This window comes from Ziziphus jujuba, chromosome 2, assembly GCF_031755915.1.
Source record: "Ziziphus jujuba cultivar Dongzao chromosome 2, ASM3175591v1".
Taxonomy (NCBI): Eukaryota; Viridiplantae; Streptophyta; class Magnoliopsida; order Rosales; family Rhamnaceae; genus Ziziphus; species Ziziphus jujuba.
In genome coordinates, this window is record NC_083380.1 from 19,642,847 (window position 1) to 19,666,408 (window position 23,562).

At 55.8% G+C, this 23,562-nt stretch overlaps 78 non-coding genes across 78 annotated transcripts; all 78 read right to left on the reverse strand.

Annotated features, from left to right (window-relative positions):
* Nucleotides 1-8: 8 nt before the first annotated feature.
* LOC132801839 (5S ribosomal RNA) lies at nt 9-127 on the reverse strand. The gene has a single exon (XR_009636960.1). It is a non-coding gene; the product is annotated as a 5S ribosomal RNA (ribosomal RNA).
* A 97-nt stretch (nt 128-224) lies between these two features.
* On the reverse strand, nt 225-343 carry LOC132801691 (5S ribosomal RNA). The gene has a single exon (XR_009636811.1). It is a non-coding gene; the product is annotated as a 5S ribosomal RNA (ribosomal RNA).
* A 186-nt stretch (nt 344-529) lies between these two features.
* Nucleotides 530-648, reverse strand: LOC132801312 (5S ribosomal RNA). The gene has a single exon (XR_009636428.1). It is a non-coding gene; the product is annotated as a 5S ribosomal RNA (ribosomal RNA).
* A 188-nt stretch (nt 649-836) lies between these two features.
* LOC132801234 (5S ribosomal RNA) lies at nt 837-955 on the reverse strand. Its single transcript, XR_009636350.1, has one exon. It is a non-coding gene; the product is annotated as a 5S ribosomal RNA (ribosomal RNA).
* A 185-nt stretch (nt 956-1,140) lies between these two features.
* Nucleotides 1,141-1,259, reverse strand: LOC132801313 (5S ribosomal RNA). The gene has a single exon (XR_009636429.1). It is a non-coding gene; the product is annotated as a 5S ribosomal RNA (ribosomal RNA).
* A 190-nt stretch (nt 1,260-1,449) lies between these two features.
* Nucleotides 1,450-1,568, reverse strand: LOC132800956 (5S ribosomal RNA). The gene has a single exon (XR_009636072.1). It is a non-coding gene; the product is annotated as a 5S ribosomal RNA (ribosomal RNA).
* A 189-nt stretch (nt 1,569-1,757) lies between these two features.
* Nucleotides 1,758-1,876, reverse strand: LOC132800957 (5S ribosomal RNA). The gene has a single exon (XR_009636073.1). It is a non-coding gene; the product is annotated as a 5S ribosomal RNA (ribosomal RNA).
* Nucleotides 1,877-2,065: 189 nt separating this feature from the next.
* On the reverse strand, nt 2,066-2,184 carry LOC132801331 (5S ribosomal RNA). Its single transcript, XR_009636447.1, has one exon. It is a non-coding gene; the product is annotated as a 5S ribosomal RNA (ribosomal RNA).
* Nucleotides 2,185-2,368: 184 nt separating this feature from the next.
* LOC132801314 (5S ribosomal RNA) lies at nt 2,369-2,487 on the reverse strand. Its single transcript, XR_009636430.1, has one exon. It is a non-coding gene; the product is annotated as a 5S ribosomal RNA (ribosomal RNA).
* A 189-nt stretch (nt 2,488-2,676) lies between these two features.
* Nucleotides 2,677-2,795, reverse strand: LOC132800958 (5S ribosomal RNA). Its single transcript, XR_009636074.1, has one exon. It is a non-coding gene; the product is annotated as a 5S ribosomal RNA (ribosomal RNA).
* Nucleotides 2,796-2,983: 188 nt separating this feature from the next.
* On the reverse strand, nt 2,984-3,102 carry LOC132801826 (5S ribosomal RNA). Its single transcript, XR_009636947.1, has one exon. It is a non-coding gene; the product is annotated as a 5S ribosomal RNA (ribosomal RNA).
* Nucleotides 3,103-3,291: 189 nt separating this feature from the next.
* LOC132800959 (5S ribosomal RNA) lies at nt 3,292-3,410 on the reverse strand. Its single transcript, XR_009636075.1, has one exon. It is a non-coding gene; the product is annotated as a 5S ribosomal RNA (ribosomal RNA).
* A 188-nt stretch (nt 3,411-3,598) lies between these two features.
* LOC132801572 (5S ribosomal RNA) lies at nt 3,599-3,717 on the reverse strand. Its single transcript, XR_009636689.1, has one exon. It is a non-coding gene; the product is annotated as a 5S ribosomal RNA (ribosomal RNA).
* Nucleotides 3,718-3,907: 190 nt separating this feature from the next.
* LOC132801332 (5S ribosomal RNA) lies at nt 3,908-4,026 on the reverse strand. The gene has a single exon (XR_009636448.1). It is a non-coding gene; the product is annotated as a 5S ribosomal RNA (ribosomal RNA).
* A 188-nt stretch (nt 4,027-4,214) lies between these two features.
* LOC132801235 (5S ribosomal RNA) lies at nt 4,215-4,333 on the reverse strand. Its single transcript, XR_009636351.1, has one exon. It is a non-coding gene; the product is annotated as a 5S ribosomal RNA (ribosomal RNA).
* A 185-nt stretch (nt 4,334-4,518) lies between these two features.
* Nucleotides 4,519-4,637, reverse strand: LOC132801315 (5S ribosomal RNA). Its single transcript, XR_009636431.1, has one exon. It is a non-coding gene; the product is annotated as a 5S ribosomal RNA (ribosomal RNA).
* Nucleotides 4,638-4,827: 190 nt separating this feature from the next.
* On the reverse strand, nt 4,828-4,946 carry LOC132801840 (5S ribosomal RNA). Its single transcript, XR_009636961.1, has one exon. It is a non-coding gene; the product is annotated as a 5S ribosomal RNA (ribosomal RNA).
* A 187-nt stretch (nt 4,947-5,133) lies between these two features.
* On the reverse strand, nt 5,134-5,252 carry LOC132801236 (5S ribosomal RNA). The gene has a single exon (XR_009636352.1). It is a non-coding gene; the product is annotated as a 5S ribosomal RNA (ribosomal RNA).
* A 186-nt stretch (nt 5,253-5,438) lies between these two features.
* LOC132801316 (5S ribosomal RNA) lies at nt 5,439-5,557 on the reverse strand. Its single transcript, XR_009636432.1, has one exon. It is a non-coding gene; the product is annotated as a 5S ribosomal RNA (ribosomal RNA).
* Nucleotides 5,558-5,745: 188 nt separating this feature from the next.
* On the reverse strand, nt 5,746-5,864 carry LOC132801237 (5S ribosomal RNA). The gene has a single exon (XR_009636353.1). It is a non-coding gene; the product is annotated as a 5S ribosomal RNA (ribosomal RNA).
* A 186-nt stretch (nt 5,865-6,050) lies between these two features.
* LOC132802286 (5S ribosomal RNA) lies at nt 6,051-6,169 on the reverse strand. Its single transcript, XR_009637410.1, has one exon. It is a non-coding gene; the product is annotated as a 5S ribosomal RNA (ribosomal RNA).
* A 190-nt stretch (nt 6,170-6,359) lies between these two features.
* On the reverse strand, nt 6,360-6,478 carry LOC132800960 (5S ribosomal RNA). Its single transcript, XR_009636076.1, has one exon. It is a non-coding gene; the product is annotated as a 5S ribosomal RNA (ribosomal RNA).
* Nucleotides 6,479-6,667: 189 nt separating this feature from the next.
* On the reverse strand, nt 6,668-6,786 carry LOC132801333 (5S ribosomal RNA). The gene has a single exon (XR_009636449.1). It is a non-coding gene; the product is annotated as a 5S ribosomal RNA (ribosomal RNA).
* Nucleotides 6,787-6,973: 187 nt separating this feature from the next.
* LOC132801238 (5S ribosomal RNA) lies at nt 6,974-7,092 on the reverse strand. Its single transcript, XR_009636354.1, has one exon. It is a non-coding gene; the product is annotated as a 5S ribosomal RNA (ribosomal RNA).
* Nucleotides 7,093-7,279: 187 nt separating this feature from the next.
* Nucleotides 7,280-7,398, reverse strand: LOC132802408 (5S ribosomal RNA). Its single transcript, XR_009637532.1, has one exon. It is a non-coding gene; the product is annotated as a 5S ribosomal RNA (ribosomal RNA).
* A 190-nt stretch (nt 7,399-7,588) lies between these two features.
* Nucleotides 7,589-7,707, reverse strand: LOC132801809 (5S ribosomal RNA). The gene has a single exon (XR_009636930.1). It is a non-coding gene; the product is annotated as a 5S ribosomal RNA (ribosomal RNA).
* Nucleotides 7,708-7,897: 190 nt separating this feature from the next.
* Nucleotides 7,898-8,016, reverse strand: LOC132801464 (5S ribosomal RNA). Its single transcript, XR_009636580.1, has one exon. It is a non-coding gene; the product is annotated as a 5S ribosomal RNA (ribosomal RNA).
* A 190-nt stretch (nt 8,017-8,206) lies between these two features.
* On the reverse strand, nt 8,207-8,325 carry LOC132801465 (5S ribosomal RNA). The gene has a single exon (XR_009636581.1). It is a non-coding gene; the product is annotated as a 5S ribosomal RNA (ribosomal RNA).
* Nucleotides 8,326-8,514: 189 nt separating this feature from the next.
* On the reverse strand, nt 8,515-8,633 carry LOC132801615 (5S ribosomal RNA). Its single transcript, XR_009636735.1, has one exon. It is a non-coding gene; the product is annotated as a 5S ribosomal RNA (ribosomal RNA).
* Nucleotides 8,634-8,823: 190 nt separating this feature from the next.
* Nucleotides 8,824-8,942, reverse strand: LOC132801335 (5S ribosomal RNA). The gene has a single exon (XR_009636451.1). It is a non-coding gene; the product is annotated as a 5S ribosomal RNA (ribosomal RNA).
* Nucleotides 8,943-9,132: 190 nt separating this feature from the next.
* On the reverse strand, nt 9,133-9,251 carry LOC132802162 (5S ribosomal RNA). The gene has a single exon (XR_009637286.1). It is a non-coding gene; the product is annotated as a 5S ribosomal RNA (ribosomal RNA).
* A 190-nt stretch (nt 9,252-9,441) lies between these two features.
* Nucleotides 9,442-9,560, reverse strand: LOC132800962 (5S ribosomal RNA). The gene has a single exon (XR_009636078.1). It is a non-coding gene; the product is annotated as a 5S ribosomal RNA (ribosomal RNA).
* A 190-nt stretch (nt 9,561-9,750) lies between these two features.
* On the reverse strand, nt 9,751-9,869 carry LOC132801466 (5S ribosomal RNA). The gene has a single exon (XR_009636582.1). It is a non-coding gene; the product is annotated as a 5S ribosomal RNA (ribosomal RNA).
* Nucleotides 9,870-10,057: 188 nt separating this feature from the next.
* On the reverse strand, nt 10,058-10,176 carry LOC132801616 (5S ribosomal RNA). Its single transcript, XR_009636736.1, has one exon. It is a non-coding gene; the product is annotated as a 5S ribosomal RNA (ribosomal RNA).
* Nucleotides 10,177-10,364: 188 nt separating this feature from the next.
* Nucleotides 10,365-10,483, reverse strand: LOC132800963 (5S ribosomal RNA). Its single transcript, XR_009636079.1, has one exon. It is a non-coding gene; the product is annotated as a 5S ribosomal RNA (ribosomal RNA).
* A 189-nt stretch (nt 10,484-10,672) lies between these two features.
* LOC132801467 (5S ribosomal RNA) lies at nt 10,673-10,791 on the reverse strand. The gene has a single exon (XR_009636583.1). It is a non-coding gene; the product is annotated as a 5S ribosomal RNA (ribosomal RNA).
* A 188-nt stretch (nt 10,792-10,979) lies between these two features.
* LOC132800964 (5S ribosomal RNA) lies at nt 10,980-11,098 on the reverse strand. Its single transcript, XR_009636080.1, has one exon. It is a non-coding gene; the product is annotated as a 5S ribosomal RNA (ribosomal RNA).
* A 190-nt stretch (nt 11,099-11,288) lies between these two features.
* On the reverse strand, nt 11,289-11,407 carry LOC132801468 (5S ribosomal RNA). Its single transcript, XR_009636584.1, has one exon. It is a non-coding gene; the product is annotated as a 5S ribosomal RNA (ribosomal RNA).
* Nucleotides 11,408-11,596: 189 nt separating this feature from the next.
* LOC132801617 (5S ribosomal RNA) lies at nt 11,597-11,715 on the reverse strand. Its single transcript, XR_009636737.1, has one exon. It is a non-coding gene; the product is annotated as a 5S ribosomal RNA (ribosomal RNA).
* A 189-nt stretch (nt 11,716-11,904) lies between these two features.
* Nucleotides 11,905-12,023, reverse strand: LOC132801336 (5S ribosomal RNA). The gene has a single exon (XR_009636452.1). It is a non-coding gene; the product is annotated as a 5S ribosomal RNA (ribosomal RNA).
* A 190-nt stretch (nt 12,024-12,213) lies between these two features.
* Nucleotides 12,214-12,332, reverse strand: LOC132802163 (5S ribosomal RNA). Its single transcript, XR_009637287.1, has one exon. It is a non-coding gene; the product is annotated as a 5S ribosomal RNA (ribosomal RNA).
* Nucleotides 12,333-12,522: 190 nt separating this feature from the next.
* Nucleotides 12,523-12,641, reverse strand: LOC132800965 (5S ribosomal RNA). The gene has a single exon (XR_009636081.1). It is a non-coding gene; the product is annotated as a 5S ribosomal RNA (ribosomal RNA).
* Nucleotides 12,642-12,831: 190 nt separating this feature from the next.
* Nucleotides 12,832-12,950, reverse strand: LOC132801469 (5S ribosomal RNA). Its single transcript, XR_009636585.1, has one exon. It is a non-coding gene; the product is annotated as a 5S ribosomal RNA (ribosomal RNA).
* Nucleotides 12,951-13,139: 189 nt separating this feature from the next.
* On the reverse strand, nt 13,140-13,258 carry LOC132801619 (5S ribosomal RNA). The gene has a single exon (XR_009636739.1). It is a non-coding gene; the product is annotated as a 5S ribosomal RNA (ribosomal RNA).
* A 187-nt stretch (nt 13,259-13,445) lies between these two features.
* On the reverse strand, nt 13,446-13,564 carry LOC132801708 (5S ribosomal RNA). The gene has a single exon (XR_009636828.1). It is a non-coding gene; the product is annotated as a 5S ribosomal RNA (ribosomal RNA).
* Nucleotides 13,565-13,745: 181 nt separating this feature from the next.
* LOC132802590 (5S ribosomal RNA) lies at nt 13,746-13,864 on the reverse strand. Its single transcript, XR_009637717.1, has one exon. It is a non-coding gene; the product is annotated as a 5S ribosomal RNA (ribosomal RNA).
* A 187-nt stretch (nt 13,865-14,051) lies between these two features.
* On the reverse strand, nt 14,052-14,170 carry LOC132802091 (5S ribosomal RNA). Its single transcript, XR_009637212.1, has one exon. It is a non-coding gene; the product is annotated as a 5S ribosomal RNA (ribosomal RNA).
* A 184-nt stretch (nt 14,171-14,354) lies between these two features.
* On the reverse strand, nt 14,355-14,473 carry LOC132802166 (5S ribosomal RNA). The gene has a single exon (XR_009637290.1). It is a non-coding gene; the product is annotated as a 5S ribosomal RNA (ribosomal RNA).
* A 185-nt stretch (nt 14,474-14,658) lies between these two features.
* Nucleotides 14,659-14,777, reverse strand: LOC132802634 (5S ribosomal RNA). The gene has a single exon (XR_009637761.1). It is a non-coding gene; the product is annotated as a 5S ribosomal RNA (ribosomal RNA).
* A 184-nt stretch (nt 14,778-14,961) lies between these two features.
* LOC132802407 (5S ribosomal RNA) lies at nt 14,962-15,080 on the reverse strand. Its single transcript, XR_009637531.1, has one exon. It is a non-coding gene; the product is annotated as a 5S ribosomal RNA (ribosomal RNA).
* A 188-nt stretch (nt 15,081-15,268) lies between these two features.
* Nucleotides 15,269-15,387, reverse strand: LOC132802092 (5S ribosomal RNA). The gene has a single exon (XR_009637213.1). It is a non-coding gene; the product is annotated as a 5S ribosomal RNA (ribosomal RNA).
* A 181-nt stretch (nt 15,388-15,568) lies between these two features.
* LOC132802169 (5S ribosomal RNA) lies at nt 15,569-15,687 on the reverse strand. Its single transcript, XR_009637293.1, has one exon. It is a non-coding gene; the product is annotated as a 5S ribosomal RNA (ribosomal RNA).
* Nucleotides 15,688-15,873: 186 nt separating this feature from the next.
* LOC132802585 (5S ribosomal RNA) lies at nt 15,874-15,992 on the reverse strand. The gene has a single exon (XR_009637712.1). It is a non-coding gene; the product is annotated as a 5S ribosomal RNA (ribosomal RNA).
* A 183-nt stretch (nt 15,993-16,175) lies between these two features.
* LOC132802167 (5S ribosomal RNA) lies at nt 16,176-16,294 on the reverse strand. Its single transcript, XR_009637291.1, has one exon. It is a non-coding gene; the product is annotated as a 5S ribosomal RNA (ribosomal RNA).
* Nucleotides 16,295-16,479: 185 nt separating this feature from the next.
* LOC132802586 (5S ribosomal RNA) lies at nt 16,480-16,598 on the reverse strand. The gene has a single exon (XR_009637713.1). It is a non-coding gene; the product is annotated as a 5S ribosomal RNA (ribosomal RNA).
* A 183-nt stretch (nt 16,599-16,781) lies between these two features.
* On the reverse strand, nt 16,782-16,900 carry LOC132802512 (5S ribosomal RNA). Its single transcript, XR_009637636.1, has one exon. It is a non-coding gene; the product is annotated as a 5S ribosomal RNA (ribosomal RNA).
* A 186-nt stretch (nt 16,901-17,086) lies between these two features.
* Nucleotides 17,087-17,205, reverse strand: LOC132802093 (5S ribosomal RNA). Its single transcript, XR_009637214.1, has one exon. It is a non-coding gene; the product is annotated as a 5S ribosomal RNA (ribosomal RNA).
* Nucleotides 17,206-17,389: 184 nt separating this feature from the next.
* On the reverse strand, nt 17,390-17,508 carry LOC132802028 (5S ribosomal RNA). Its single transcript, XR_009637149.1, has one exon. It is a non-coding gene; the product is annotated as a 5S ribosomal RNA (ribosomal RNA).
* Nucleotides 17,509-17,691: 183 nt separating this feature from the next.
* Nucleotides 17,692-17,810, reverse strand: LOC132802029 (5S ribosomal RNA). The gene has a single exon (XR_009637150.1). It is a non-coding gene; the product is annotated as a 5S ribosomal RNA (ribosomal RNA).
* Nucleotides 17,811-17,993: 183 nt separating this feature from the next.
* On the reverse strand, nt 17,994-18,112 carry LOC132802500 (5S ribosomal RNA). Its single transcript, XR_009637624.1, has one exon. It is a non-coding gene; the product is annotated as a 5S ribosomal RNA (ribosomal RNA).
* Nucleotides 18,113-18,299: 187 nt separating this feature from the next.
* Nucleotides 18,300-18,418, reverse strand: LOC132802094 (5S ribosomal RNA). The gene has a single exon (XR_009637215.1). It is a non-coding gene; the product is annotated as a 5S ribosomal RNA (ribosomal RNA).
* A 181-nt stretch (nt 18,419-18,599) lies between these two features.
* On the reverse strand, nt 18,600-18,718 carry LOC132802170 (5S ribosomal RNA). The gene has a single exon (XR_009637294.1). It is a non-coding gene; the product is annotated as a 5S ribosomal RNA (ribosomal RNA).
* Nucleotides 18,719-18,905: 187 nt separating this feature from the next.
* Nucleotides 18,906-19,024, reverse strand: LOC132802441 (5S ribosomal RNA). Its single transcript, XR_009637565.1, has one exon. It is a non-coding gene; the product is annotated as a 5S ribosomal RNA (ribosomal RNA).
* Nucleotides 19,025-19,205: 181 nt separating this feature from the next.
* Nucleotides 19,206-19,324, reverse strand: LOC132802084 (5S ribosomal RNA). Its single transcript, XR_009637205.1, has one exon. It is a non-coding gene; the product is annotated as a 5S ribosomal RNA (ribosomal RNA).
* A 185-nt stretch (nt 19,325-19,509) lies between these two features.
* On the reverse strand, nt 19,510-19,628 carry LOC132802647 (5S ribosomal RNA). The gene has a single exon (XR_009637774.1). It is a non-coding gene; the product is annotated as a 5S ribosomal RNA (ribosomal RNA).
* A 189-nt stretch (nt 19,629-19,817) lies between these two features.
* On the reverse strand, nt 19,818-19,935 carry LOC132802691 (5S ribosomal RNA). The gene has a single exon (XR_009637818.1). It is a non-coding gene; the product is annotated as a 5S ribosomal RNA (ribosomal RNA).
* Nucleotides 19,936-20,122: 187 nt separating this feature from the next.
* On the reverse strand, nt 20,123-20,241 carry LOC132802410 (5S ribosomal RNA). Its single transcript, XR_009637534.1, has one exon. It is a non-coding gene; the product is annotated as a 5S ribosomal RNA (ribosomal RNA).
* A 184-nt stretch (nt 20,242-20,425) lies between these two features.
* LOC132802327 (5S ribosomal RNA) lies at nt 20,426-20,544 on the reverse strand. The gene has a single exon (XR_009637451.1). It is a non-coding gene; the product is annotated as a 5S ribosomal RNA (ribosomal RNA).
* Nucleotides 20,545-20,728: 184 nt separating this feature from the next.
* Nucleotides 20,729-20,847, reverse strand: LOC132802328 (5S ribosomal RNA). Its single transcript, XR_009637452.1, has one exon. It is a non-coding gene; the product is annotated as a 5S ribosomal RNA (ribosomal RNA).
* Nucleotides 20,848-21,028: 181 nt separating this feature from the next.
* Nucleotides 21,029-21,147, reverse strand: LOC132802224 (5S ribosomal RNA). The gene has a single exon (XR_009637347.1). It is a non-coding gene; the product is annotated as a 5S ribosomal RNA (ribosomal RNA).
* A 188-nt stretch (nt 21,148-21,335) lies between these two features.
* Nucleotides 21,336-21,454, reverse strand: LOC132801514 (5S ribosomal RNA). Its single transcript, XR_009636630.1, has one exon. It is a non-coding gene; the product is annotated as a 5S ribosomal RNA (ribosomal RNA).
* Nucleotides 21,455-21,635: 181 nt separating this feature from the next.
* LOC132802453 (5S ribosomal RNA) lies at nt 21,636-21,754 on the reverse strand. Its single transcript, XR_009637577.1, has one exon. It is a non-coding gene; the product is annotated as a 5S ribosomal RNA (ribosomal RNA).
* Nucleotides 21,755-21,935: 181 nt separating this feature from the next.
* On the reverse strand, nt 21,936-22,054 carry LOC132802225 (5S ribosomal RNA). Its single transcript, XR_009637348.1, has one exon. It is a non-coding gene; the product is annotated as a 5S ribosomal RNA (ribosomal RNA).
* A 182-nt stretch (nt 22,055-22,236) lies between these two features.
* On the reverse strand, nt 22,237-22,355 carry LOC132802188 (5S ribosomal RNA). Its single transcript, XR_009637311.1, has one exon. It is a non-coding gene; the product is annotated as a 5S ribosomal RNA (ribosomal RNA).
* Nucleotides 22,356-22,536: 181 nt separating this feature from the next.
* On the reverse strand, nt 22,537-22,655 carry LOC132802227 (5S ribosomal RNA). Its single transcript, XR_009637350.1, has one exon. It is a non-coding gene; the product is annotated as a 5S ribosomal RNA (ribosomal RNA).
* Nucleotides 22,656-22,841: 186 nt separating this feature from the next.
* LOC132802505 (5S ribosomal RNA) lies at nt 22,842-22,960 on the reverse strand. The gene has a single exon (XR_009637629.1). It is a non-coding gene; the product is annotated as a 5S ribosomal RNA (ribosomal RNA).
* A 181-nt stretch (nt 22,961-23,141) lies between these two features.
* Nucleotides 23,142-23,260, reverse strand: LOC132802228 (5S ribosomal RNA). Its single transcript, XR_009637351.1, has one exon. It is a non-coding gene; the product is annotated as a 5S ribosomal RNA (ribosomal RNA).
* Nucleotides 23,261-23,442: 182 nt separating this feature from the next.
* On the reverse strand, nt 23,443-23,561 carry LOC132802189 (5S ribosomal RNA). Its single transcript, XR_009637312.1, has one exon. It is a non-coding gene; the product is annotated as a 5S ribosomal RNA (ribosomal RNA).
* Between the last annotated feature and the right edge of the window lies 1 nt (nt 23,562).

Below are 23,562 nucleotides of genomic sequence, written 5' to 3' on the forward strand. Positions count from 1 at the left end.
AAAAAAAAGGGGTGCAACACGAGGACTTCCCAGGAGGTCACCCATCCTAGTACTACTCTCGCCCAAGCACGCTTAACTTCGGAGTTCTGATGGGATCCGGTGCATTAGTGCTGGTATGATCTCACCCGACATGGTGATGCTAAAGAATGGATATAAGGAAAAGAAGCAGCGCAGCAGGTCCGCAGGCGTTCGGCGCGGGGAAAGAGAGGAAAAAAAAAAAAAAAAGGCTGCAACACGAGGACTTCCCAGGAGGTCACCCATCCTAGTACTACTCTCGCCCAAGCACGCTTAACTTCGGAGTTCTGATGGGATCCGGTGCATTAGTGCTGGTATGATCGCACCCGACATGGTGATGCTAAAGAATGGATATAAGGAAAAGAAGCAGCGCAGCAGGTCCGCATGCGTTCGGCGCGATCCGGGCAGCGGCATCGACGCACCGTCCCACCGAGCGAGTTCCCTCGGTCGGGCCGGGATAAAAGGGAAACTCCGAGGGTGAAAGGCGCGGGGAAAGAGAGGAAAAAAAAAAAAATGGGTGCAACACGAGGACTTCCCAGGAGGTCACCCATCCTAGTACTACTCTCGCCCAAGCACGCTTAACTTCGGAGTTCTGATGGGATCCGGTGCATTAGTGCTGGTATGATCGCACCCGACATGGTGATGCTAAAGAATGGATATAAGGAAAAGAAGCAGCGCAGCAGGTCCGCATGCGTTCGGCGCGATCCGGGCAGCGGCATCGACGCACCGGCCCACCGAGCGAGTTCCCTCGGTCGGGCCGGGAGAAAAGGGAAACTCCGAGGGTGAAAGGCGCGGGGAAAGAGAGGAAAAAAAAAAAAAAAAGGGTGCAACACGAGGACTTCCCAGGAGGTCACCCATCCTAGTACTACTCTCGCCCAAGCACGCTTAACTTCGGAGTTCTGATGGGATCCGGTGCATTAGTGCTGGTATGATCGCACCCGACATGGTGATGCTAAAGAATGGATATAAGGAAAAGAAGCAGCGCAGCAGGTCCGCATGCGTTCGGCGCGATCCGGGCAGCGGCATCGACGCACCGTCCCACCGAGCGAGTTCCCTCGGTCGGGCCGGGATAAAAGGGAAACTCCGAGGGTGAAAGGCGCGGGGAAAGAGAGGAAAAAAAAAAAATGGGTGCAACACGAGGACTTCCCAGGAGGTCACCCATCCTAGTACTACTCTCGCCCAAGCACGCTTAACTTCGGAGTTCTGATGGGATCCGGTGCATTAGTGCTGGTATGATCGCACCCGACATGGTGATGCTAAAGAATGGATATAAGGAAAAGAAGCAGCGCAGCAGGTCCGCATGCGTTCGGCGCGATCCGGGCAGCGGCATCGACGCACCGGCCCACCGAGCGAGTTCCCTCGGTCGGGCCGGGAGAAAAGGGAAACTCCGAGGGTGAAAGGCGCGGGGAAAGAGAGGAAAAAAAAAAAAAAAAAGGGGTGCAACACGAGGACTTCCCAGGAGGTCACCCATCCTAGTACTACTCTCGCCCAAGCACGCTTAACTTCGGAGTTCTGATGGGATCCGGTGCATTAGTGCTGGTATGATCGCACCCGACATGGTGATGCTAAAGAATGGATATAAGGAAAAGAAGCAGCGCAGCAGGTCCGCATGCGTTCGGCGCGATCCGGGCAGCGGCATCGACGCACCGGCCCACCGAGCGAGTTCCCTCGGTCGGGCCGGGAGAAAAGGGAAACTCCGAGGGTGAAAGGCGCGGGGAAAGAGAGGAAAAAAAAAAAAAAAAGGGGTGCAACACGAGGACTTCCCAGGAGGTCACCCATCCTAGTACTACTCTCGCCCAAGCACGCTTAACTTCGGAGTTCTGATGGGATCCGGTGCATTAGTGCTGGTATGATCGCACCCGACATGGTGATGCTAAAGAATGGATATAAGGAAAAGAAGCAGCGCAGCAGGTCCGCATGCGTTCGGCGCGATCCGGGCAGCGGCATCGACGCACCGTCCCACCGAGCGAGTTTCCTCGGTCGGGCCGGGATAAAAGGGAAACTCCGAGGGTGAAAGGCGCGGGGAAAGAGAGGAAAAAAAAAAAAAAAAGGGGTGCAACACGAGGACTTCCCAGGAGGTCACCCATCCTAGTACTATTCTCGCCCAAGCACGCTTAACTTCGGAGTTCTGATGGGATCCGGTGCATTAGTGCTGGTATGATCGCACCCGACATGGTGATGCTAAAGAATGGATATAAGGAAAAGAAGCAGCGCAGCAGGTCCGCAGGCGTTCGGCGCGATCCGGGCAGCGGCATCGACGCACCGGCCCACCGAGCGAGTTCCCTCGGTCGGGCCGGGATAAAAGGGAAACTCCGAGGGTGAAAGGCGCGGGGAAAGAGAGGAAAAAAAAAAATGGGTGCAACACGAGGACTTCCCAGGAGGTCACCCATCCTAGTACTACTCTCGCCCAAGCACGCTTAACTTCGGAGTTCTGATGGGATCCGGTGCATTAGTGCTGGTATGATCGCACCCGACATGGTGATGCTAAAGAATGGATATAAGGAAAAGAAGCAGCGCAGCAGGTCCGCATGCGTTCGGCGCGATCCGGGCAGCGGCATCGACGCACCGTCCCACCGAGCGAGTTCCCTCGGTCGGGCCGGGATAAAAGGGAAACTCCGAGGGTGAAAGGCGCGGGGAAAGAGAGGAAAAAAAAAAAAAAAAGGGGTGCAACACGAGGACTTCCCAGGAGGTCACCCATCCTAGTACTACTCTCGCCCAAGCACGCTTAACTTCGGAGTTCTGATGGGATCCGGTGCATTAGTGCTGGTATGATCGCACCCGACATGGTGATGCTAAAGAATGGATATAAGGAAAAGAAGCAGCGCAGCAGGTCCGCAGGCGTTCGGCGCGATCCGGGCAGCGGCATCGACGCACCGGCCCACCGAGCGAGTTCCCTCGGTCGGGCCGGGAGAAAAGGGAAACTCCGAGGGTGAAAGGCGCGGGGAAAGAGAGGAAAAAAAAAAAAAAAGGGGTGCAACACGAGGACTTCCCAGGAGGTCACCCATCCTAGTACTACTCTCGCCCAAGCACGCTTAACTTCGGAGTTTTGATGGGATCCGGTGCATTAGTGCTGGTATGATCGCACCCGACATGGTGATGCTAAAGAATGGATATAAGGAAAAGAAGCAGCGCAGCAGGTCCGCAGGCGTTCGGCGCGATCCGGGCAGCGGCATCGACGCACCGGCCCACCGAGCGAGTTCCCTCGGTCGGGCCGGGAGAAAAGGGAAACTCCGAGGGTGAAAGGCGCGGGGAAAGAGAGGAAAAAAAAAAAAAAAAGGGGTGCAACACGAGGACTTCCCAGGAGGTCACCCATCCTAGTACTACTCTCGCCCAAGCACGCTTAACTTCGGAGTTCTGATGGGATCCGGTGCATTAGTGCTGGTATGATCGCACCCGACATGGTGATGCTAAAGAATGGATATAAGGAAAAGAAGCAGCGCAGCAGGTCCGCAGGCGTTCGGCGCGATCCGGGCAGCGGCATCGACGCACCGGCCCACCGAGCGAGTTCCCTCGGTCGGGCCGGGAGAAAAGGGAAACTCCGAGGGTGAAAGGCGCGGGGAAAGAGAGGAAAAAAAAAAAAAAAGGGGTACAACACGAGGACTTCCCAGGAGGTCACCCATCCTAGTACTACTCTCGCCCAAGCACGCTTAACTTCGGAGTTCTGATGGGATCCGGTGCATTAGTGCTGGTATGATCGCACCCGACATGGTGATGCTAAAGAATGGATATAAGGAAAAGAAGCAGCGCAGCAGGTCCACATGCGTTCGGCGCGATCCGGGCAGCGGCATCGACGCACCGTCCCACCGAGCGAGTTCCCTCGGTCGGGCCGGGATAAAAGGGAAACTCCGAGGGTGAAAGGCGCGGGGAAAGAGAGGAAAAAAAAAAAAAAAAAGGGGTGCAACACGAGGACTTCCCAGGAGGTCACCCATCCTAGTACTATTCTCGCCCAAGCACGCTTAACTTCGGAGTTCTGATGGGATCCGGTGCATTAGTGCTGGTATGATCGCACCCGACATGGTGATGCTAAAGAATGGATATAAGGAAAAGAAGCAGCGCAGCAGGTCCGCAGGCGTTCGGCGCGATCCGGGCAGCGGCATCGACGCACCGGCCCACCGAGCGAGTTCCCTCGGTCGGGCCGGGAGAAAAGGGAAACTCCGAGGGTGAAAGGCGCGGGGAAAGAGAGGAAAAAAAAAAAAAAAAGGGTGCAACACGAGGACTTCCCAGGAGGTCACCCATCCTAGTACTACTCTCGCCCAAGCACGCTTAACTTCGGAGTTCTGATGGGATCCGGTGCATTAGTGCTGGTATGATCGCACCCGACATGGTGATGCTAAAGAATGGATATAAGGAAAAGAAGCAGCGCAGCAGGTCCGCATGCGTTCGGCGCGATCCGGGCAGCGGCATCGACGCACCGTCCCACCGAGCGAGTTCCCTCGGTCGGGCCGGGATAAAAGGGAAACTCCGAGGGTGAAAGGCGCGGGGAAAGAGAGGAAAAAAAAAAAATGGGTGCAACACGAGGACTTCCCAGGAGGTCACCCATCCTAGTACTACTCTCGCCCAAGCACGCTTAACTTCGGAGTTCTGATGGGATCCGGTGCATTAGTGCTGGTATGATCGCACCCGACATGGTGATGCTAAAGAATGGATATAAGGAAAAGAAGCAGCGCAGCAGGTCCGCATGCGTTCGGCGCGATCCGGGCAGCGGCATCGACGCACCGGCCCACCGAGCGAGTTCCCTCGGTCGGGCCGGGAGAAAAGGGAAACTCCGAGGGTGAAAGGCGCGGGGAAAGAGAGGAAAAAAAAAAAAAAAAAGGGGTGCAACACGAGGACTTCCCAGGAGGTCACCCATCCTAGTACTACTCTCGCCCAAGCACGCTTAACTTCGGAGTTCTGATGGGATCCGGTGCATTAGTGCTGGTATGATCTCACCCGACATGGTGATGCTAAAGAATGGATATAAGGAAAAGAAGCAGCGCAGCAGGTCCGCAGGCGTTCGGCGCGATCCGGGCAGCGGCATCGACGCACCGGCCCACCGAGCGAGTTCCCTCGGTCGGGCCGGGAGAAAAGGGAAACTCCGAGGGTGGAAGGCGCGGGGAAAGAGAGGAAAAAAAAAAAAAAAGGGTGCAACACGAGGACTTCCCAGGAGGTCACCCATCCTAGTACTACTCTCGCCCAAGCACGCTTAACTTCGGAGTTCTGATGGGATCCGGTGCATTAGTGCTGGTATGATCGCACCCGACATGGTGATGCTAAAGAATGGATATAAGGAAAAGAAGCAGCGCAGCAGGTCCGCATGCGTTCGGCGCGATCCGGGCAGCGGCATCGACGCACCGTCCCACCGAGCGAGTTCCCTCGGTCGGGCCGGGATAAAAGGGAAACTCCGAGGGTGAAAGGCGCGGGGAAAGAGAGGAAAAAAAAAAAAATGGGTGCAACACGAGGACTTCCCAGGAGGTCACCCATCCTAGTACTACTCTCGCCCAAGCACGCTTAACTTCGGAGTTCTGATGGGATCCGGTGCATTAGTGCTGGTATGATCGCACCCGACATGGTGATGCTAAAGAATGGATATAAGGAAAAGAAGCAGCGCAGCAGGTCCGCAGGCGTTCGGCGCGATCCGGGCAGCGGCATCGACGCACCGGCCCACCGAGCGAGTTCCCTCGGTCGGGCCGGGAGAAAAGTGAAACTCCGAGGGTGAAAGGCGCGGGGAAATAGAGGAAAAAAAAAAAAAAAAGGGTGCAACACGAGGACTTCCCAGGAGGTCACCCATCCTAGTACTACTCTCGCCCAAGCACGCTTAACTTCGGAGTTCTGATGGGATCCGGTGCATTAGTGCTGGTATGATCGCACCCGACATGGTGATGCTAAAGAATGGATATAAGGAAAAGAAGCAGCGCAGCAGGTCCGCATGCGTTCGGCGCGATCCGGGCAGCGGCATCGACGCACCGTCCCACCGAGCGAGTTCCCTCGGTCGGGCCGGGATAAAAGGGAAACTCCGAGGGTGAAAGGCGCGGGGAAAGAGAGGAAAAAAAAAAAAATGGGTGCAACACGAGGACTTCCCAGGAGGTCACCCATCCTAGTACTACTCTCGCCCAAGCACGCTTAACTTCGGAGTTCTGATGGGATCCGGTGCATTAGTGTCGGTATGATCTCACCCGACATGGTGATGCTAAAGAATGGATATAAGGAAAAGAAGCAGCGCAGCAGGTCCGCAGGCGTTCGGCGCGATCCGGGCAGCGGCATCGACGCACCGGCCCACCGAGCGAGTTCCCTCGGTCGGGCCGGGAGAAAAGGGAAACTCCGAGGGTGAAAGGCGCGGGGAAAGAGAGGAAAAAAAAAAAAAAAAAGGGGTGCAACACGAGGACTTCCCAGGAGGTCACCCATCCTAGTACTACTCTCGCCCAAGCACGCTTAACTTCGGAGTTCTGATGGGATCCGGTGCATTAGTGCTGGTATGATCGCACCCGACATGGTGATGCTAAAGAATGGATATAAGGAAAAGAAGCAGCGCAGCAGGTCCGCATGCGTTCGGCGCGATCCGGGCAGCGGCATCGACGCACCGTCCCACCGAGCGAGTTCCCTCGGTCGGGCCGGGATAAAAGGGAAACTCCGAGGGTGAAAGGCGCGGGGAAAGAGAGGAAAAAAAAAAAAAAAAGGGGTGCAACACGAGGACTTCCCAGGAGGTCACCCATCCTAGTACTATTCTCGCCCAAGCACGCTTAACTTCGGAGTTCTGATGGGATCCGGTGCATTAGTGCTGGTATGATCGCACCCGACATGGTGATGCTAAAGAATGGATATAAGGAAAAGAAGCAGCGCAGCAGGTCCGCAGGCGTTCGGCGCGATCCGGGCAGCGGCATCGACGCACCGGCCCACCGAGCGAGTTCCCTCGGTCGGGCCGGGAGAAAAGTGAAACTCCGAGGGTGAAAGGCGCGGGGAAAGAGAGGAAAAAAAAAAAAAAAGGGTGCAACACGAGGACTTCCCAGGAGGTCACCCATCCTAGTACTACTCTCGCCCAAGCACGCTTAACTTCGGAGTTCTGATGGGATCCGGTGCATTAGTGCTGGTATGATCGCACCCGACATGGCGATGCTAAAGAATGGATATAAGGAAAAGAAGCAGCGCAGCAGGTCCGCATGCGTTCGGCGCGATCCGGGCAGCGGCATCGATGCACTGGGACACCGAGCGAGTTCCCTCGGTCGGGCCCGGAGAAAAGGGAAACTCCGAGGGTGAAAGGCGCGGGCAAAGAGAGGAAAAAAAAAAAAAATGGGTGCAACACGAGGACTTCCCAGGAGGTCACCCATCCTAGTACTACACTCGCCCAAGCACGCTTAACTTCGGAGTTCTGATGGGATCCGGTGCATTAGTGTCGGTATGATCTCACCCGACATGGTGATGCTAAAGAATGGATATAAGGAAAAGAAGCAGCGCAGCAGGTCCGCAGGCGTTCGGCGCGATCCGGGCAGCGGCATCGACGCACCGGCCCACCGAGCGAGTTCCCTCGGTCGGGCCGGGAGAAAAGGGAAACTCCGAGGGTGAAAGGCGCGGGGAAAGAGAGGAAAAAAAAAAAAAAAAAGGGGTGCAACACGAGGACTTCCCAGGAGGTCACCCATCCTAGTACTACTCTCGCCCAAGCACGCTTAACTTCGGAGTTCTGATCGGATCCGGTGCATTAGTGCTGGTATGATCGCACCCGACATGGTGATGCTAAAGAATGGATATAAGGAAAAGAAGCAGCGCAGCAGGTCCGCAGGCGTTCGGCGCGATCCGGGCAGCGGCATCGACGCACCGGCCCACCGAGCGAGTTCCCTCGGTCGGGCCGGGAGAAAAGGGAAACTCCGAGGGTGAAAGGCGCGGGGAAAGAGAGGAAAAAAAAAAAAAAAAAGGGGTGCAACACGAGGACTTCCTAGGAGGTCACCCATCCTAGTACTACTCTCGCCCAAGCACGCTTAACTTCGGAGTTCTGATGGGATCCGGTGCATTAGTGCTGGTATGATCGCACCCGACATGGTGATGCTAAAGAATGGATATAAGGAAAAGAAGCAGCGCAGCAGGTCCGCATGCGTTCGGCGCGATCCGGGCAGCGGCATCGACGCACCGGCCCACCGAGCGAGTTCCCTCGGTCGGGCCGGGAGAAAAGGGAAACTCCGAGGGTGAAAGGCGCGGGGAAAGAGAGGAAAAAAAAAAAAAAAAAGGGGTGCAACACGAGGACTTCCTAGGAGGTCACCCATCCTAGTACTACTCTCGCCCAAGCACGCTTAACTTCGGAGTTCTGATGGGATCCGGTGCATTAGTGCTGGTATGATCGCACCCGACATGGTGATGCTAAAGAATGGATATAAGGAAAAGAAGCAGCGCAGCAGGTCCGCATGCGTTCGGCGCGATCCGGGCAGCGGCATCGACGCACCGGCCCGCCGAGCGAGTTCCCTCGGTCGGGCCGGGAGAAAAGGGAAACTCCGAGGGTGAAAGGCGCGGGGAAAGAGAGGAAAAAAAAAAAAAAAAGGGGTGCAACACGAGGACTTCCCAGGAGGTCACCCATCCTAGTACTACTCTCGCCCAAGCACGCTTAACTTCGAAGTTCTGATGGGATCCGGTGCATTAGTGCTGGTATGATCGCACCCGACATGGTGATGCTAAAGAATGGATATAAGGAAAAGAAGCAGCGCAGCAGGTCCGCAGGCGTTCGGCGCGATCCGGGCAGCGGCATCGACGCACCGGCCCACCGAGCGAGTTCCCTCGGTCGGGCCGGGATAAAAGGGAAACTCCGAGGGTGAAAGGCGCGGGGAAAGAGAGGAAAAAAAAAAAAAAAAAGGGGTGCAACACGAGGACTTCCCAGGAGGTCACCCATCCTAGTACTATTCTCGCCCAAGCACGCTTAACTTCGGAGTTCTGATGGGATCCGGTGCATTAGTGCTGGTATGATCGCACCCGACATGGTGATGCTAAAGAATGGATATAAGGAAAAGAAGCAGCGCAGCAGGTCCGCATGCGTTCGGCGCGATCCGGGCAGCGGCATCGACGCACCGGCCCACCGAGCGAGTTCCCTCGGTCGGGCCGGGAGAAAAGGGAAACTCCGAGGGTGAAAGGCGCGGGGAAAGAGAGGAAAAAAAAAAAAAAAAAGGGGTGCAACACGAGGACTTCCCAGGAGGTCACCCATCCTAGTACTACTCTCGCCCAAGCACGCTTAACTTCGGAGTTCTGATGGGATCCGGTGCATTAGTGTTGGTATGATCTCACCCGACATGGTGATGCTAAAGAATGGATATAAGGAAAAGAAGCAGCGCAGCAGGTCCGCAGGCGTTCGGCGCGATCCGGGCAGCGGCATCGACGCACCGGCCCACCGAGCGAGTTCCCTCGGTCGGGCCGGGAGAAAAGGGAAACTCCGAGGGTGAAAGGCGCGGGGAAAGAGAGGAAAAAAAAAAAAAAAAAGGGGTGCAACACGAGGACTTCCCAGGAGGTCACCCATCCTAGTACTACTCTCGCCCAAGCACGCTTAACTTCGGAGTTCTGATGGGATCCGGTGCATTAGTGCTGGTATGATCGCACCCGACATGGTGATGCTAAAGAATGGATATAAGGAAAAGAAGCAGCGCAGCAGGTCCGCAGGCGTTCGGCGCGATCCGGGCAGCGGCATCGACGCACCGGCCCACCGAGCGAGTTCCCTCGGTCGGGCCGGGAGAAAAGGGAAACTCCGAGGGTGAAAGGCGCGGGGAAAGAGAGGAAAAAAAAAAAAAAAAAGGGGTGCAACACGAGGACTTCCTAGGAGGTCACCCATCCTAGTACTACTCTCGCCCAAGCACGCTTAACTTCGGAGTTCTGATGGGATCCGGTGCATTAGTGCTGGTATGATCGCACCCGACATGGTGATGCTAAAGAATGGATATAAGGAAAAGAAGCAGCGCAGCAGGTCCGCATGCGTTCGGCGCGATCCGGGCAGCGGCATCGACGCACCGGCCCGCCGAGCGAGTTCCCTCGGTCGGGCCGGGAGAAAAGGGAAACTCCGAGGGTGAAAGGCGCGGGGAAAGAGAGGAAAAAAAAAAAAAAAGGGGTGCAACACGAGGACTTCCCAGGAGGTCACCCATCCTAGTACTACTCTCGCCCAAGCACGCTTAACTTCGAAGTTCTGATGGGATCCGGTGCATTAGTGCTGGTATGATCGCACCCGACATGGTGATGCTAAAGAATGGATATAAGGAAAAGAAGCAGCGCAGCAGGTCCGCAGGCGTTCGGCGCGATCCGGGCAGCGGCATCGACGCACCGGCCCACCGAGCGAGTTCCCTCGGTCGGGCCGGGAGAAAAGGGAAACTCCGAGGGTGAAAGGCGCGGGGAAAGAGAGGAAAAAAAAAAAAAAAGGGGTGCAACACGAGGACTTCCCAGGAGGTCACCCATCCTAGTACTACTCTCGCCCAAGCACGCTTAACTTCGGAGTTCTGATGGGATCCGGTGCATTAGTGCTGGTATGATCGCACCCGACATGGTGATGCTAAAGAATGGATATAAGGAAAAGAAGCAGCGCAGCAGGTCCGCATGCGTTCGGCGCGATCCGGGCAGCGGCATCGACGCACCGGCCCACCGAGCGAGTTCCCTCGGTCGGGCCGGGAGAAAAGGGAAACTCCGAGGGTGAAAGGCGCGGGGAAAGAGAGGAAAAAAAAAAAAAAAAGGGGTGCAACACGAGGACTTCCTAGGAGGTCACCCATCCTAGTACTACTCTCGCCCAAGCACGCTTAACTTCGGAGTTCTGATGGGATCCGGTGCATTAGTGCTGGTATGATCGCACCCGACATGGTGATGCTAAAGAATGGATATAAGGAAAAGAAGCAGCGCAGCAGGTCCGCATGCGTTCGGTGCGATCCGGGAAGCGGCATCGACGCACCGGCCCGCCGAGCGAGTTCCCTCGGTCGGGCCGGGAGAAAAGGGAAACTCCGAGGGTGAAAGGCGCGGGGAAAGAGAGGAAAAAAAAAAAAAAAGGGGTGCAACACGAGGACTTCCCAGGAGGTCACCCATCCTAGTACTACTCTCGCCCAAGCACGCTTAACTTCGGAGTTCTGATGGGATCCGGTGCATTAGTGCTGGTATGATCGCACCCGACATGGTGATGCTAAAGAATGGATATAAGGAAAAGAAGCAGCGCAGCAGGTCCGCATGCGTTCGGCGCGATCCGGGCAGCGGCATCGACGCACCGGCCCACCGAGCGAGTTCCCTCGGTCGGGCCGGGAGAAAAGGGAAACTCCGAGGGTGAAAGGCGCGGGGAAAGAGAGGAAAAAAAAAAAAAAAAAGGGGTGCAACACGAGGACTTCCTAGGAGGTCACCCATCCTAGTACTACTCTCGCCCAAGCACGCTTAACTTCGGAGTTCTGATGGGATCCGGTGCATTAGTGCTGGTATGATCGCACCCGACATGGTGATGCTAAAGAATGGATATAAGGAAAAGAAGCAGCGCAGCAGGTCCGCATGCGTTCGGCGCGATCCGGGCAGCGGCATCGACGCACCGGCCCGCCGAGCGAGTTCCCTCGGTCGGGCCGGGAGAAAAGGGAAACTCCGAGGGTGAAAGGCGCGTGGAAAGAGAGGAAAAAAAAAAAAAAAAGGGGTGCAACACGAGGACTTCCCAGGAGGTCACCCATCCTAGTACTACTCTCGCCCAAGCACGCTTAACTTCGAAGTTCTGATGGGATCCGGTGCATTAGTGCTGGTATGATCGCACCCGACATGGTGATGCTAAAGAATGGATATAAGGAAAAGAAGCAGCGCAGCAGGTCCGCAGGCGTTCGGCGCGATCCGGGCAGCGGCATCGACGCACCGGCCCACCGAGCGAGTTCCCTCGGTCGGGCCGGGATAAAAGGGAAACTCCGAGGGTGAAAGGCGCGGGGAAAGAGAGGAAAAAAAAAAAAAAAAGGGGTGCAACACGAGGACTTCCCAGGAGGTCACCCATCCTAGTACTATTCTCGCCCAAGCACGCTTAACTTCGGAGTTCTGATGGGATCCGGTGCATTAGTGCTGGTATGATCGCACCCGACATGGTGATGCTAAAGAATGGATATAAGGAAAAGAAGCAGCGCAGCAGGTCCGCATGCGTTCGGCGCGATCCGGGCAGCGGCATCGACGCACCGGCCCACCGAGCGAGTTCCCTCGGTCGGGCCGGGAGAAAAGGGAAACTCCGAGGGTGAAAGGCGCGGGGAAAGAGAGGAAAAAAAAAAAAAAAAAGGGGTGCAACACGAGGACTTCCCAGGAGGTCACCCATCCTAGTACTACTCTCGCCCAAGCACGCTTAACTTCGGAGTTCTGATGGGATCCGGTGCATTAGTGTTGGTATGATCTCACCCGACATGGTGATGCTAAAGAATGGATATAAGGAAAAGAAGCAGCGCAGCAGGTCCGCAGGCGTTCGGCGCGATCCGGGCAGCGGCATCGACCCACCGGCCCACCGAGCGAGTTCCCTCGGTCGGGCCGGGAGAAAAGGGAAACTCCGAGGGTGAAAGGCGCGGGGAAAGAGAGGAAAAAAAAAAAAAAAAAGGGGTGCAACACGAGGACTTCCCAGGAGGTCACCCATCCTAGTACTACTCTCGCCCAAGCACGCTTAACTTCGGAGTTCTGATGGGATCCGGTGCATTAGTGCTGGTATGATCGCACCCGACATGGTGATGCTAAAGAATGGATATAAGGAAAAGAAGCAGCGCAGCAGGTCCGCAGGCGTTCGGCGCGATCCGGGCAGCGGCATCGACGCACCGGCCCACCGAGCGAGTTCCCTCGGTCGGGCCGGGAGAAAAGGGAAACTCCGAGGGTGAAAGGCGCGGGGAAAGAGAGGAAAAAAAAAAAAAAAAAGGGGTGCAACACGAGGACTTCCTAGGAGGTCACCCATCCTAGTACTACTCTCGCCCAAGCACGCTTAACTTCGGAGTTCTGATGGGATCCGGTGCATTAGTGCTGGTATGATCGCACCCGACATGGTGATGCTAAAGAATGGATATAAGGAAAAGAAGCAGCGCAGCAGGTCCGCATGCGTTCGGCGCGATCCGGGCAGCGGCATCGACGCACCGGCCCGCCGAGCGAGTTCCCTCGGTCGGGCCGGGAGAAAAGGGAAACTCCGAGGGTGAAAGGCGCGGGGAAAGAGAGGAAAAAAAAAAAAAAAAGGGGTGCAACACGAGGACTTCCCAGGAGGTCACCCATCCTAGTACTACTCTCGCCCAAGCACGCTTAACTTCGAAGTTCTGATGGGATCCGGTGCATTAGTGCTGGTATGATCGCACCCGACATGGTGATGCTAAAGAATGGATATAAGGAAAAGAAGCAGCGCAGCAGGTCCGCAGGCGTTCGGCGCGATCCGGGCAGCGGCATCGACGCACCGGCCCACCGAGCGAGTTCCCTCGGTCGGGCCGGGAGAAAAGGGAAACTCCGAGGGTGAAAGGCGCGGGGAAAGAGAGGAAAAAAAAAAAAAAAGGGTGCAACACGAGGACTTCCCAGGAGGTCACCCATCCTAGTACTACTCTCGCCCAAGCACGCTTAACTTCGGAATTCTGATGGGATCCGGTGCATTAGTGCTGGTATGATCGCACCCGACATGGTGATGCTAAAGAATGGATATAAGGAAAAGAAGCAGCGCAGCAGGTCCGCATGAGTTCGGCGCGATCCGGGCAGCGGCATCGACGCACCGGCCCACCGAGCGAGTTCCCTCGGTCGGGCCGGGAGAAAAGGGAAACTCCGAGGGTGAAAGTTGCAGCGAAAGAGAGGAAAAAAAAAGGGTGCAACACGAGGACTTCCCAGGAGGTCACCCATCCTAGAACTACTCTTGCCCAAGCACGCTTAACTTTGAAGTTCTGATGGGATCCGGTGCATTAGTGCTGATATGATCGCACCCGACATGGTGATGCTAAAGAATGGATATAAGGAAAAGAAGCAGCGCAGCAGGTCCGCATGCGTTCGGCGCGATCCGGGCAGCGGCATCGATGCACCGGGACACCGAGCGAGTTCCCTCGGTCGGGGCCGGAGAAAAGGGAAACTCCGAGGGTGAAAGGCGCGGGCAAAGAGAGGAAAAAAAAAAAAAAAGGGTGCAACACGAGGACTTCCCAGGAGGTCACCCATCCTAGTACTACACTTGCCCAAGCACGTTTAACTTCGGAGTTCTGATGGGATCCGGTGCATTAGTGCTGGTATGATCACACCCGACATGGTGATGCTAAAGAATGGATATAAGGAAAAGAAGCAGCGCAGCAGCTCCGCATGCGTTCGGCGCGATCCGGGCAGCGGCATCGATGCACCGGCACACCGAGCGAGTTCCCTCGATCGGGCCGGGACAAAAGGGAAACTCCGAGGGTGAAAGGCGCGAGGAAAGAGAGGAAAAAAAAAAAAGGGTGCAACACGAGGACTTCCCAGGAGGTCACCCATCCTAGTACTACTCTTGCCCAAGCACGCTTAACTTCGAAGTTCTGATGGGATCCGGTGCATTAGTGCTGATATGATCGCACCCGACATGGTGATGCTAAAGAATGGATATAAGGAAAAGAAGCAGCGCAGCAGGTCCGCATGCGTTCGGCGCGATCCGGGCAGCGGCATCGATGCACCGGGACACCGAGCGAGTTCCCTCGGTCGGGGCCGGAGAAAAGTGAAACTCCGAGGGTGAAAGGCGCGGGCAAAGAGAGGAAAAAAAAAAAAAAGGTGCAACACGAGGACTTCCCAGGACGTCACCCATCCTAGTAGTACACTTGCCCAAGCACGCTTAACTTCAGAGTTCTGATGGGATCCGGTGCATTAGTGCTGGTATGATCGCACCCGACATGGTGATGCTAAAGAATGGATATAAGGAAAAGAAGCAGCGCAGCAGCTCCGCATGCGTTCGGCGCGATCCGGGCAGGCGCATCGATGCACCGGCACACCGAGCGAGTTCCCTCGATCGGGCCGGGACAAAAGGGAAACTCCGAGGGTGAAAGGCGCGAGGAAAGAGAGGAAAAATAAAAAAGGGTGCAACACGAGGACTTCCCAGGAGGTCACCCTTCCTAGTACTACTCTTGCCCAAGCACGCTTAACTTCGAAGTTCTGATGGGATCCGGTGCATTAGTGCTGATATGATCGCACCCGACATGGTGATGCTAAAGAATGGATATAAGGAAAAGAAGCAGCGCAGCAGGTCCGCATGCGTTCGGCGCGATCCGGGCAGCGGCATCGATGCACCGGGACACCGAGCGAGTTCCCTCGGTCGGGGCCGGAGAAAAGGGAAACTCCGAGGGTGAAAGGCGCGGGCAAAGAGAGGAAAAAAAAAAAAAAAAGGGTGCAACACGAGGACTTCCCAGGAGGTCACCCATCCTAGTACTACACTTGCCCAAGCACGTTTAACTTCGGAGTTCTGATGGGATCCGGTGCATTAGTGCTGGTATGATCACACCCGACATGGTGATGCTAAAGAATGGATAAAAGGAAAAGAAGCAACGCAGCAGCTCCGCATGCGTTCGGCGCGATCCGGGCAGCGGCATCGATGCACCGGCACACCGAGCGAGTTCCCTCGGTCGGGCCGGGACAAAAGGGAAACTCCGAGGGTGAAAGTTGCAGCGAAAGAGAGGAAAAAAAAAGGGTGCAACACGAGGACTTCCCAGGAGGTCACGCATCCTAGTACTACTCTCGCCCAAGCACGCTTAACTTCGAAGTTCTGATGGGATCCGGTGCATTAGTGCTGGTATGATCGCACCCGACATGGTGATGCTAAAGAATGGATATAAGGAAAAGAAGCAGTGCAGCAGGTCCGCATGCGTTCGACGCGATCCGGGCAGCGGCATCGATGCACCGGCACACCGAGCGAGTTCCCTCGGTCGGGCCCGGAGAAAAGGGAAACTCCGAGGGTGAAAGGCGCGGGCAAAGAGAGGAAAAAAAAAAAAAAAGGTGCAACACGAGGACTTCCCAGGACGTCACCCATCCTAGTAGTACACTTGCCCAAGCACGCTTAACTTCGGAGTTCTGATGGGATCCGGTGCATTAGTGCTGGTATGATCGCACCCGACATGGTGATGCTAAAGAATGGATATAAGGAAAAGAAGCAGCGCAGCAGCTCCGCATGCGTTCGGCGCGATCCGGGCAGCGGCATCGATGCACCGGCACACCGAGCGAGTTCCCTCGATCGGGCCGGGACAAAAGGGAAACTCCGAGGGTGAAAGGCGCGAGGAAAGAGAGGAAAAAAAAAAAGGGTGCAACACGAGGACTTCCCAGGAGGTCACCCATCCTAGTACTACTCTTGCCCAAGCACGCTTAACTTCGAAGTTCTGATGGGATCCGGTGCATTAGTGCTGATATGATCGCACCCGACATGGTGATGCTAAAGAATGGATATAAGGAAAAGAAGCAGCGCAGCAGGTACGCATGCGTTCGGCGCGATCCGGGCAGCGGCATCGATGCACCGGGACACCGAGCGAGTTCCCTCGGTCGGGGCCGGAGAAAAGGGAAACTCCGAGGGTGAAAGGCGCGGGCAAAGAGAGGAAAAAAAAAAAAAAGGTGCAACACGAGGACTTCCCAGGACGTCACCCATCCTAGTAGTACACTTGCCCAAGCACGCTTAACTTCGGAGTTCTGATGGGATCCGGTGCATTAGTGCTGGTATGATCGCACCCGACATGGTGATGCTAAAGAATGGATATAAGGAAAAGAAGCAGCGCAGCAGCTCCGCATGCGTTCGGCGCGATCCGGGCAGCGGCATCGATGCACCGGCACACCGAGCGAGTTCCCTCGGTCGGGCCGGGACAAAAGGGAAACTCCGAGGGTGAAAGGCGCGAGGAAAGAGAGGAAAAAAAAAAAGGGTGTAACACGAGGACTTCCCAGGAGGTCACCCATCCTAGTACTACTCTTGCCCGAGCACGCTTAACTTCGAAGTTCTGATGGGATCCGGTGCATTAGTGCTGATATGATCGCACCCGACATGGTGATGCTAAAGAATGGATATAAGGAAAAGAAGCAGCGCAGCAGGTCCGCATGCGTTCGGCGCGATCCGGGCAGCGGCATCGATGCACCGGGACACCGAGCGAGTTCCCTCGGTCGGGGCCGGAGAAAAGGGAAACTCCGAGGGTGAAAGGCGCGGGCAAAGAGAGGAAAAAAAAAAAAAAGGGTGCAACACGAGGACTTCCCAGGAGGTCACCCATCCTAGTACTACACTTGCCCAAGCACGTTTAACTTCGGAGTTCTGATGGGATCCGGTGCATTAGTGCTGGTATGATCACACCCGACATGGTGATGCTAAAGAATGGATATAAGGAAAAGAAGCAGCGCAGCAGCTCCGCATGCGTTCGGCGCGATCCGGGCAGCGGCATCGATGCACCGGCACACCGAGCGAGTTCCCTCGATCGGGCCGGGACAAAAGGGAAACTCCGAGGGTGAAAGGCGCGAGGAAAGAGAGGAAAAAAAAAAAAGGGTGCAACACGAGGACTTCCCAGGAGGTCACCCATCCTAGTACTACTCTTGCCCAAGCACGCTTAACTTCGAAGTTCTGATGGGATCCGGTGCATTAGTGCTGGTATGATCGCACCCGACATGGTGATGCTAAGAATGGATATAAGGAAAAGAAGCAGCGCAGCAGGTCCGCATGCGTTCGGCGCGATCCGGGCAGCGGCATCGATGCACCGGCACACCGAGCGAGTTCCCTCGATCGGGCCGGGACAAAAGGGAAACTCCGAGGGTGAAAGGCGCGAGGAAAGAGAGGAAAAAAAAAAAAGGGTGCAACACGAGGACTTCCCAGGAGGTCACCCATCCTAGTACTACTCTTGCCCAAGCACGCTTAACTTCGAAGTTCTGATGGGATCCGGTGCATTAGTGCTGGTATGATCGCACCCGACATGGTGATGCTAAGAATGGATATAAGGAAAAGAAGCAGCGCAGCAGGTCCGCATGCGTTCGGCGCGATCCGGGCAGCGGCATCGATGCACCGGCACACCGAGCGAGTTCCCTCGATCGGGCCGGGACAAAAGGGAAACTCCGAGGGTGAAAGGCGCGAGGAAAGAGAGGAAAAAAAAAAAAGGGTGCAACACGAGGACTTCCCAGGAGGTCACCCATCCTAGAACTACTCTTGCCCAAGCACGCTTAACTTCGAAGTTCTGATGGGATCCGGTGCATTAGTGCTGATATGATCGCACCCGACATGGTGATGCTAAAGAATGGATATAAGGAAAAGAAGCAGCGCAGCAGGTCCGCATGCGTTCGGCGCGATCCGGGCAGCGGCATCGATGCACCGGGACACCGAGCGAGTTCCCTCGGTCGGGGCCGGAGAAAAGGGAAACTCCGAGGGTGAAAGGCGCGGGCAAAGAGAGGAAAAAAAAAAAAAAAGGGTGCAACACGAGGACTTCCCAGGAGGTCACCCATCCTAGTACTACACTTGCCCAAGCACGTTTAACTTCGGAGTTCTGATGGGATCCGGTGCATTAGTGCTGGTATGATCACACCCGACATGGTGATGCTAAAGAATGGATATAAGGAAAAGAAGCAGCGCAGCAGCTCCGCATGCGTTCGGCGCGATCTGGGCAGCGGCATCGATGCACCGGCACACCGAGCGAGTTCCCTCGGTCGGGCCGGGAGAAAAGGGAAACTCCGAGGGTGAAAGTTGCAGCGAAAGAGAGGAAAAAAAAAGGGTGCAACACGAGGACTTCCCAGGAGGTCACGCATCCTAGTACTACTCTCGCCCAAGCACGCTTAACTTCGAAGTTCTGATGGGATCCGGTGCATTAGTGCTGGTATGATCGCACCCGACATGGTGATGCTAAAGAATGGATATAAGGAAAAGAAGCAGCGCAGCAGGTCCGCATGCGTTCGACGCGATCCGGGCAGCGGCATCGATGCACCGGCACACCGAGCGAGTTCCCTCGGTCGGGCCCGGAGAAAAGGGAAACTCCGAGGGTGAAAGGCGCGGGCAAAGAGAGGAAAAAAAAAAAAAAAGGGTGCAACACGAGGACTTCCCAGGACGTCACCCATCCTAGTACTACACTTGCCCAAGCACGCTTAACTTCGGAGTTCTGATGGGATCCGGTGAATTAGTGCTGGTATGATCGCACCCGCCATGGTGATGCTAAAGAATGGATATAAGGAAAAGAAGCAGCGCAGCAGCTCCGCATGCGTTCGGCGCGATCCGGGCAGCGGCATCGATGCACCGGCACACCGAGCGAGTTCCCTCGGTCGGGCCGGGAGAAAAGGGAAACTCCGAGGATGAAAGGCGCGGCGAAAGAGAGGAAAAAAAAAGGGTGCAACACGAGGACTTCCCAGGAGGTCACCCATCCTAGTACTACTCTCGCCCAAGCACGCTTAACTTCGAAGTTCTGATGGGAACCGGTGCATTAGTGCTGGTATGATCGCACCCGACATGGTGATGCTGAAGAATGGATATAAGGAAAAGAAGCAGCGCAGCAGGTCCGCATGCGTTCGGCGCGATCCGGGCAGCGGCATCGATGCACCGGGACACCGAGCGAGTTCCCTCGGTCGGGCCGGGAGAAAAGGGAAACTCCGAGGGTTAAAGGCGTGGGGAAGGAGAGGAAAAAAAAAAAAGGGGTGCAACACGAGTACTTCCCAGGAGGTCACCCATCCTAGTACTACTCTCGCCCAAGCACGCTTAACTTCGAAGTTCTGATAGGATCCGGTGCATTAGTTCTGTTCTGATCGCACCCGACATGGTGATGCTAAAGAATGGATATAAGGAAAAGAAGCAGCGCAGCAGGTCCGCATGCGTTCGGCGTGATCCGGGCAGCGGCATCGATGCACCGGCACACCGAGCGAGTTCCCTCGGTCGGGCCGGGACAAAAGGGAAACTCCGAGGGTTAAAGGCGCGGGCAAAGAGAGGAAAAAAAAAAAAAAAAAAGGTGCAACATGAGGACTTCCCAGGAGGTCACCCATCCTAGTACTACTCTCGCCAAGCACGCTTAACTTCGAAGTTCTGATGGGATCCGGTGCATTAGTTCTGGTCTGATCGCACCCGACATGGTGATGCTAAAGAATGGATATAAGGAAAAGAAGCAGCGCAGCAGGTCCGCATGCGTTCGGCGTGATCCGGGCAGCGGCATCGATGAACCGGCCCACCGAGCGAGTTCCCTCGGTCGGGCCGGGACAAAAGGGAAAGTCCGAGGGTGAAAGGCGCGGGGAAGGAGAGGAAAAAAAAAAAAAAAGGGTGCAACACGAGGACTTCCCAGGAGGACACCCATCCTAGTACTACTCTCGCCCAAGCACGCTTAACTTCGAAGTTCTGATGGGATCCGGTGCATTAGTTCTGGTCTGATCGCACCCGACATGGTGATGCTAAAGAATGGATATAAGGAAAAGAAGCAGCGCAGCAGGTCCGCATGCGTTCGGCGTGATCCGGGCAGCGGCATCTATGCACCGGCCCACCGAGCGAGTTCCCTCGGTCGGGCCGGGACAAAAGGGAAACTCCGAGGGTGAAAGGCGCGGGGAAAGAGAGGAAAAAAAAAAAAGGGTGCAACACGAGGACTTCCCAGGAGGTCACCCATCCTAGTACTACACTTGCCCAAGCACGCTTAACTTCGGAGTTCTGATGGGATCCGGTGCATTAGTTCTGGTCTGATCGCACCCGACATGGTGATGCTAAAGAATGGATATAAGGAAAAGAAGCAGCGCAGCAGGTCCGCATGCGTTCGGCGCGATCCGGGCAGCGACATCGATGCACCGGCCCACCGAGCGAGTTCCCGCGGTCGGGCCGGGACAAAAGGGAAACTCCGAGGGTGAAAGGCGCGGGGAAAGAGAGGAAAAAAAAAAAAGGGTGCAACACGAGGACTTCCCAGGAGGTCACCCATCCTAGTACTACACTTGCCCAAGCACGCTTAACTTCGGAGTTCTGATGGGATCCGGTGCATTAGTTCTGGTCTGATCGCACCCGACATGGTGATGCTAAAGAATGGATATAAGGAAAAGAAGCAGCGCAGCAGGTCCGCATGCGTTCGGCGCGATCCGGGCAGCGGCATCGATGCACCGGCACACCGAGCGAGTTCCCTCGGTCGGGCCCGGAGAAAAGGGAAACTCCGAGGGTGAAAGGCGCAGCGAAAGAGAGGAAAAAAAAAGGGTGCAACACGAGGACTTCCCACGAGGTCACCCATCCTAGTACTACTCTCGCCCAAGCACGCTTAACTTCGTAGTTCTGATGGGATCCGATGCATTAGTGCTGGTATGATCGCACCCGACATGGCGATGCTAAAGAATGGATATAAGGAAAAGAAGCAGCGCAGCAGGTCCGCATGCGTTCGGCGCGATCCGGGCAGCGGCATCGATGCACCGGCCCACCGAGCGTGTTCCCTCGGTCGGGCCGGGAGAAAAGGGAAACTCGGAGGGTGAAAGGCGCGGGGAAGGAGAGGAAAAAAAAAAAAAAAGGGGTGCAACACGAGGACTTCCCAGGAGGTCACCCATCCTAGTACTACTCTCGCCCAAGCACGCTTAACTTCAGAGTTCTGATGGGATCCGGTGCATTAGTGCTGGTATGATCGCACCCGACATGGTGATGCTAAAGAATGGATATAAGGAAAAGAAGCAGCGCAGCAGCTCTGAATGCATTCGGCGCGATCCGGGCAGCGGCATCGATGCACCGGCACACCGAGCGAGTTCCCTCGGTCGGGCCGGGAGAAAAGGGAAACTCCGAGGGTGAAAGGCGCAGCGAAAGAGAGGAAAAAAAAAGGGTGCAACACGAGGACTTCCTAGGAGGTCACCCATCCTAGTACTACTCTCGCCCAAGCACGCTTAACTTCGTAGTTCTGATGGGATCCGATGCATTAGTGCTGGTATGATCACACCCGACATGGCGATGCTAAAGAATGGATATAAGGAAAAGAAGCAGCGCAGCAGGTCCGCATGCGTTCGGCGCGATCCCGGCAGCGGCATCGATGCACCGGCACACCGAGCGAGTTCCCTCGGTCGGGCCGGGAGAAAAGGGAAACTCCGAGGGTGAAAGGCGCAGCGAAAGAGAGGAAAAAAAAAGGGTGCAACACGAGGACTTCCCACGAGGTCACCCATCCTAGTACTACTCTCGCCCAAGCACGCTTAACTTCGTAGTTCTGATGGGATCCGATGCATTAGTGCTGGTATGATCGCACCCGACATGGCGATGCTAAAGAATGGATATAAGGAAAAGAAGCAGCGCAGCAGCTCCGCATGCGTTCGGCCCGATCCGGGCAGCGGCATCGATGCACCGGCACACCGAGCGAGTTCCCTCGGTCGGGCCCGGAGAAAAGGGAAACTCCGAGGGTGAAAGGCGCAGCGAAAGAGAGGAAAAAAAAAAGGGTGCAACACGAGGACTTCCCAGGAGGTCACCGATCCTAGTACTACTCTCGCCCAAGCACGCTTAACTTCGAAGTTCTGATGGGATCCGGTGCATTAGTGCTGGTATGATCGCACCCGACATGGTGATGCTAAAGAATGGATATAAGGAAAAGAAGCAGCGCAGCAGGTCCGCATGCGTTCGGCGCGATCCGGGCAGCGGCATCGATGCACCGGCACACCGAGCGAGTTCCCTCGGTCGGGCCGGGACAAAAGGGAAACTCCGAGGGTGAAAGGCGCAGCGAAAGAGAGGAAAAAAAAAGGGTGCAACACGAGGACTTCCCACGAGGTCACCCATCCTAGTACTACTCTCGCCCAAGCACGCTTAACTTCGTAGTTCTGATGGGATCCGATGCATTAGTGCTGGTATGATCGCACCCGACATGGCGATGCTAAAGAATGGATATAAGGAAAAGAAGCAGCGCAGCAGGTCCGCATGCGTTCGGCGCGATCCGGGCAGCGGCATCGATGCACCGGGACACCGAGCGAGTTCCCTCGGTCGGGCCCGGAGAAAAGGGAAACTCCGAGGGTGAAAGGCGCGGGCAAAGAGAGGAAAAAAAAAAAAAAGGGTGCAACACGAGGACTTCCCAGGAGGTCACCCATCCTAGTACTACACTTGCCCAAGCACGCTTCACTTCGGAGTTCTGATGGGATCCGGTGCATTAGTTCTGGTCTGATCGCACCCGACATGGTGATGCTAAAGAATGGATATAAGGAAAAGAAGCAGCGCAGCAGGTCCGCATGCGTTCGGCGCGATCCGGGCAGCGGCATCGATGCACCGGCACACCGAGCGAGTTCCCTCGGTCGGGCCCGGAGAAAAGGGAAACTCCGAGGGTGAAAGGCGCAGCGAAAGAGAGGAAAAAAAAAGGGTGCAACACGAGGACTTCCCACGAGGTCACCCATCCTAGTACTACTCTCGCCCAAGCACGCTTAACTTCGTAGTTCTGATGGGATCCGATGCATTAGTGCTGGTATGATCGCACCCGACATGGCGATGCTAAAGAATGGATATAAGGAAAAGAAGCAGCGCAGCAGCTCCGCATGCGTTCGGCCCGATCCGGGCAGCGGCATCGATGCACCGGCACACCGAGCGAGTTCCCTCGGTCGGGCCCGGAGAAAAGGGAAACTCCGAGGGTGAAAGGCGCAGCGAAAGAGAGGAAAAAAAAAAGGGTGCAACACGAGGACTTCCCAGGAGGTCACCGATCCTAGTACTACTCTCGCCCAAGCACGCTTAACTTCGAAGTTCTGATGGGATCCGGTGCATTAGTGCTGGTATGATCGCACCCG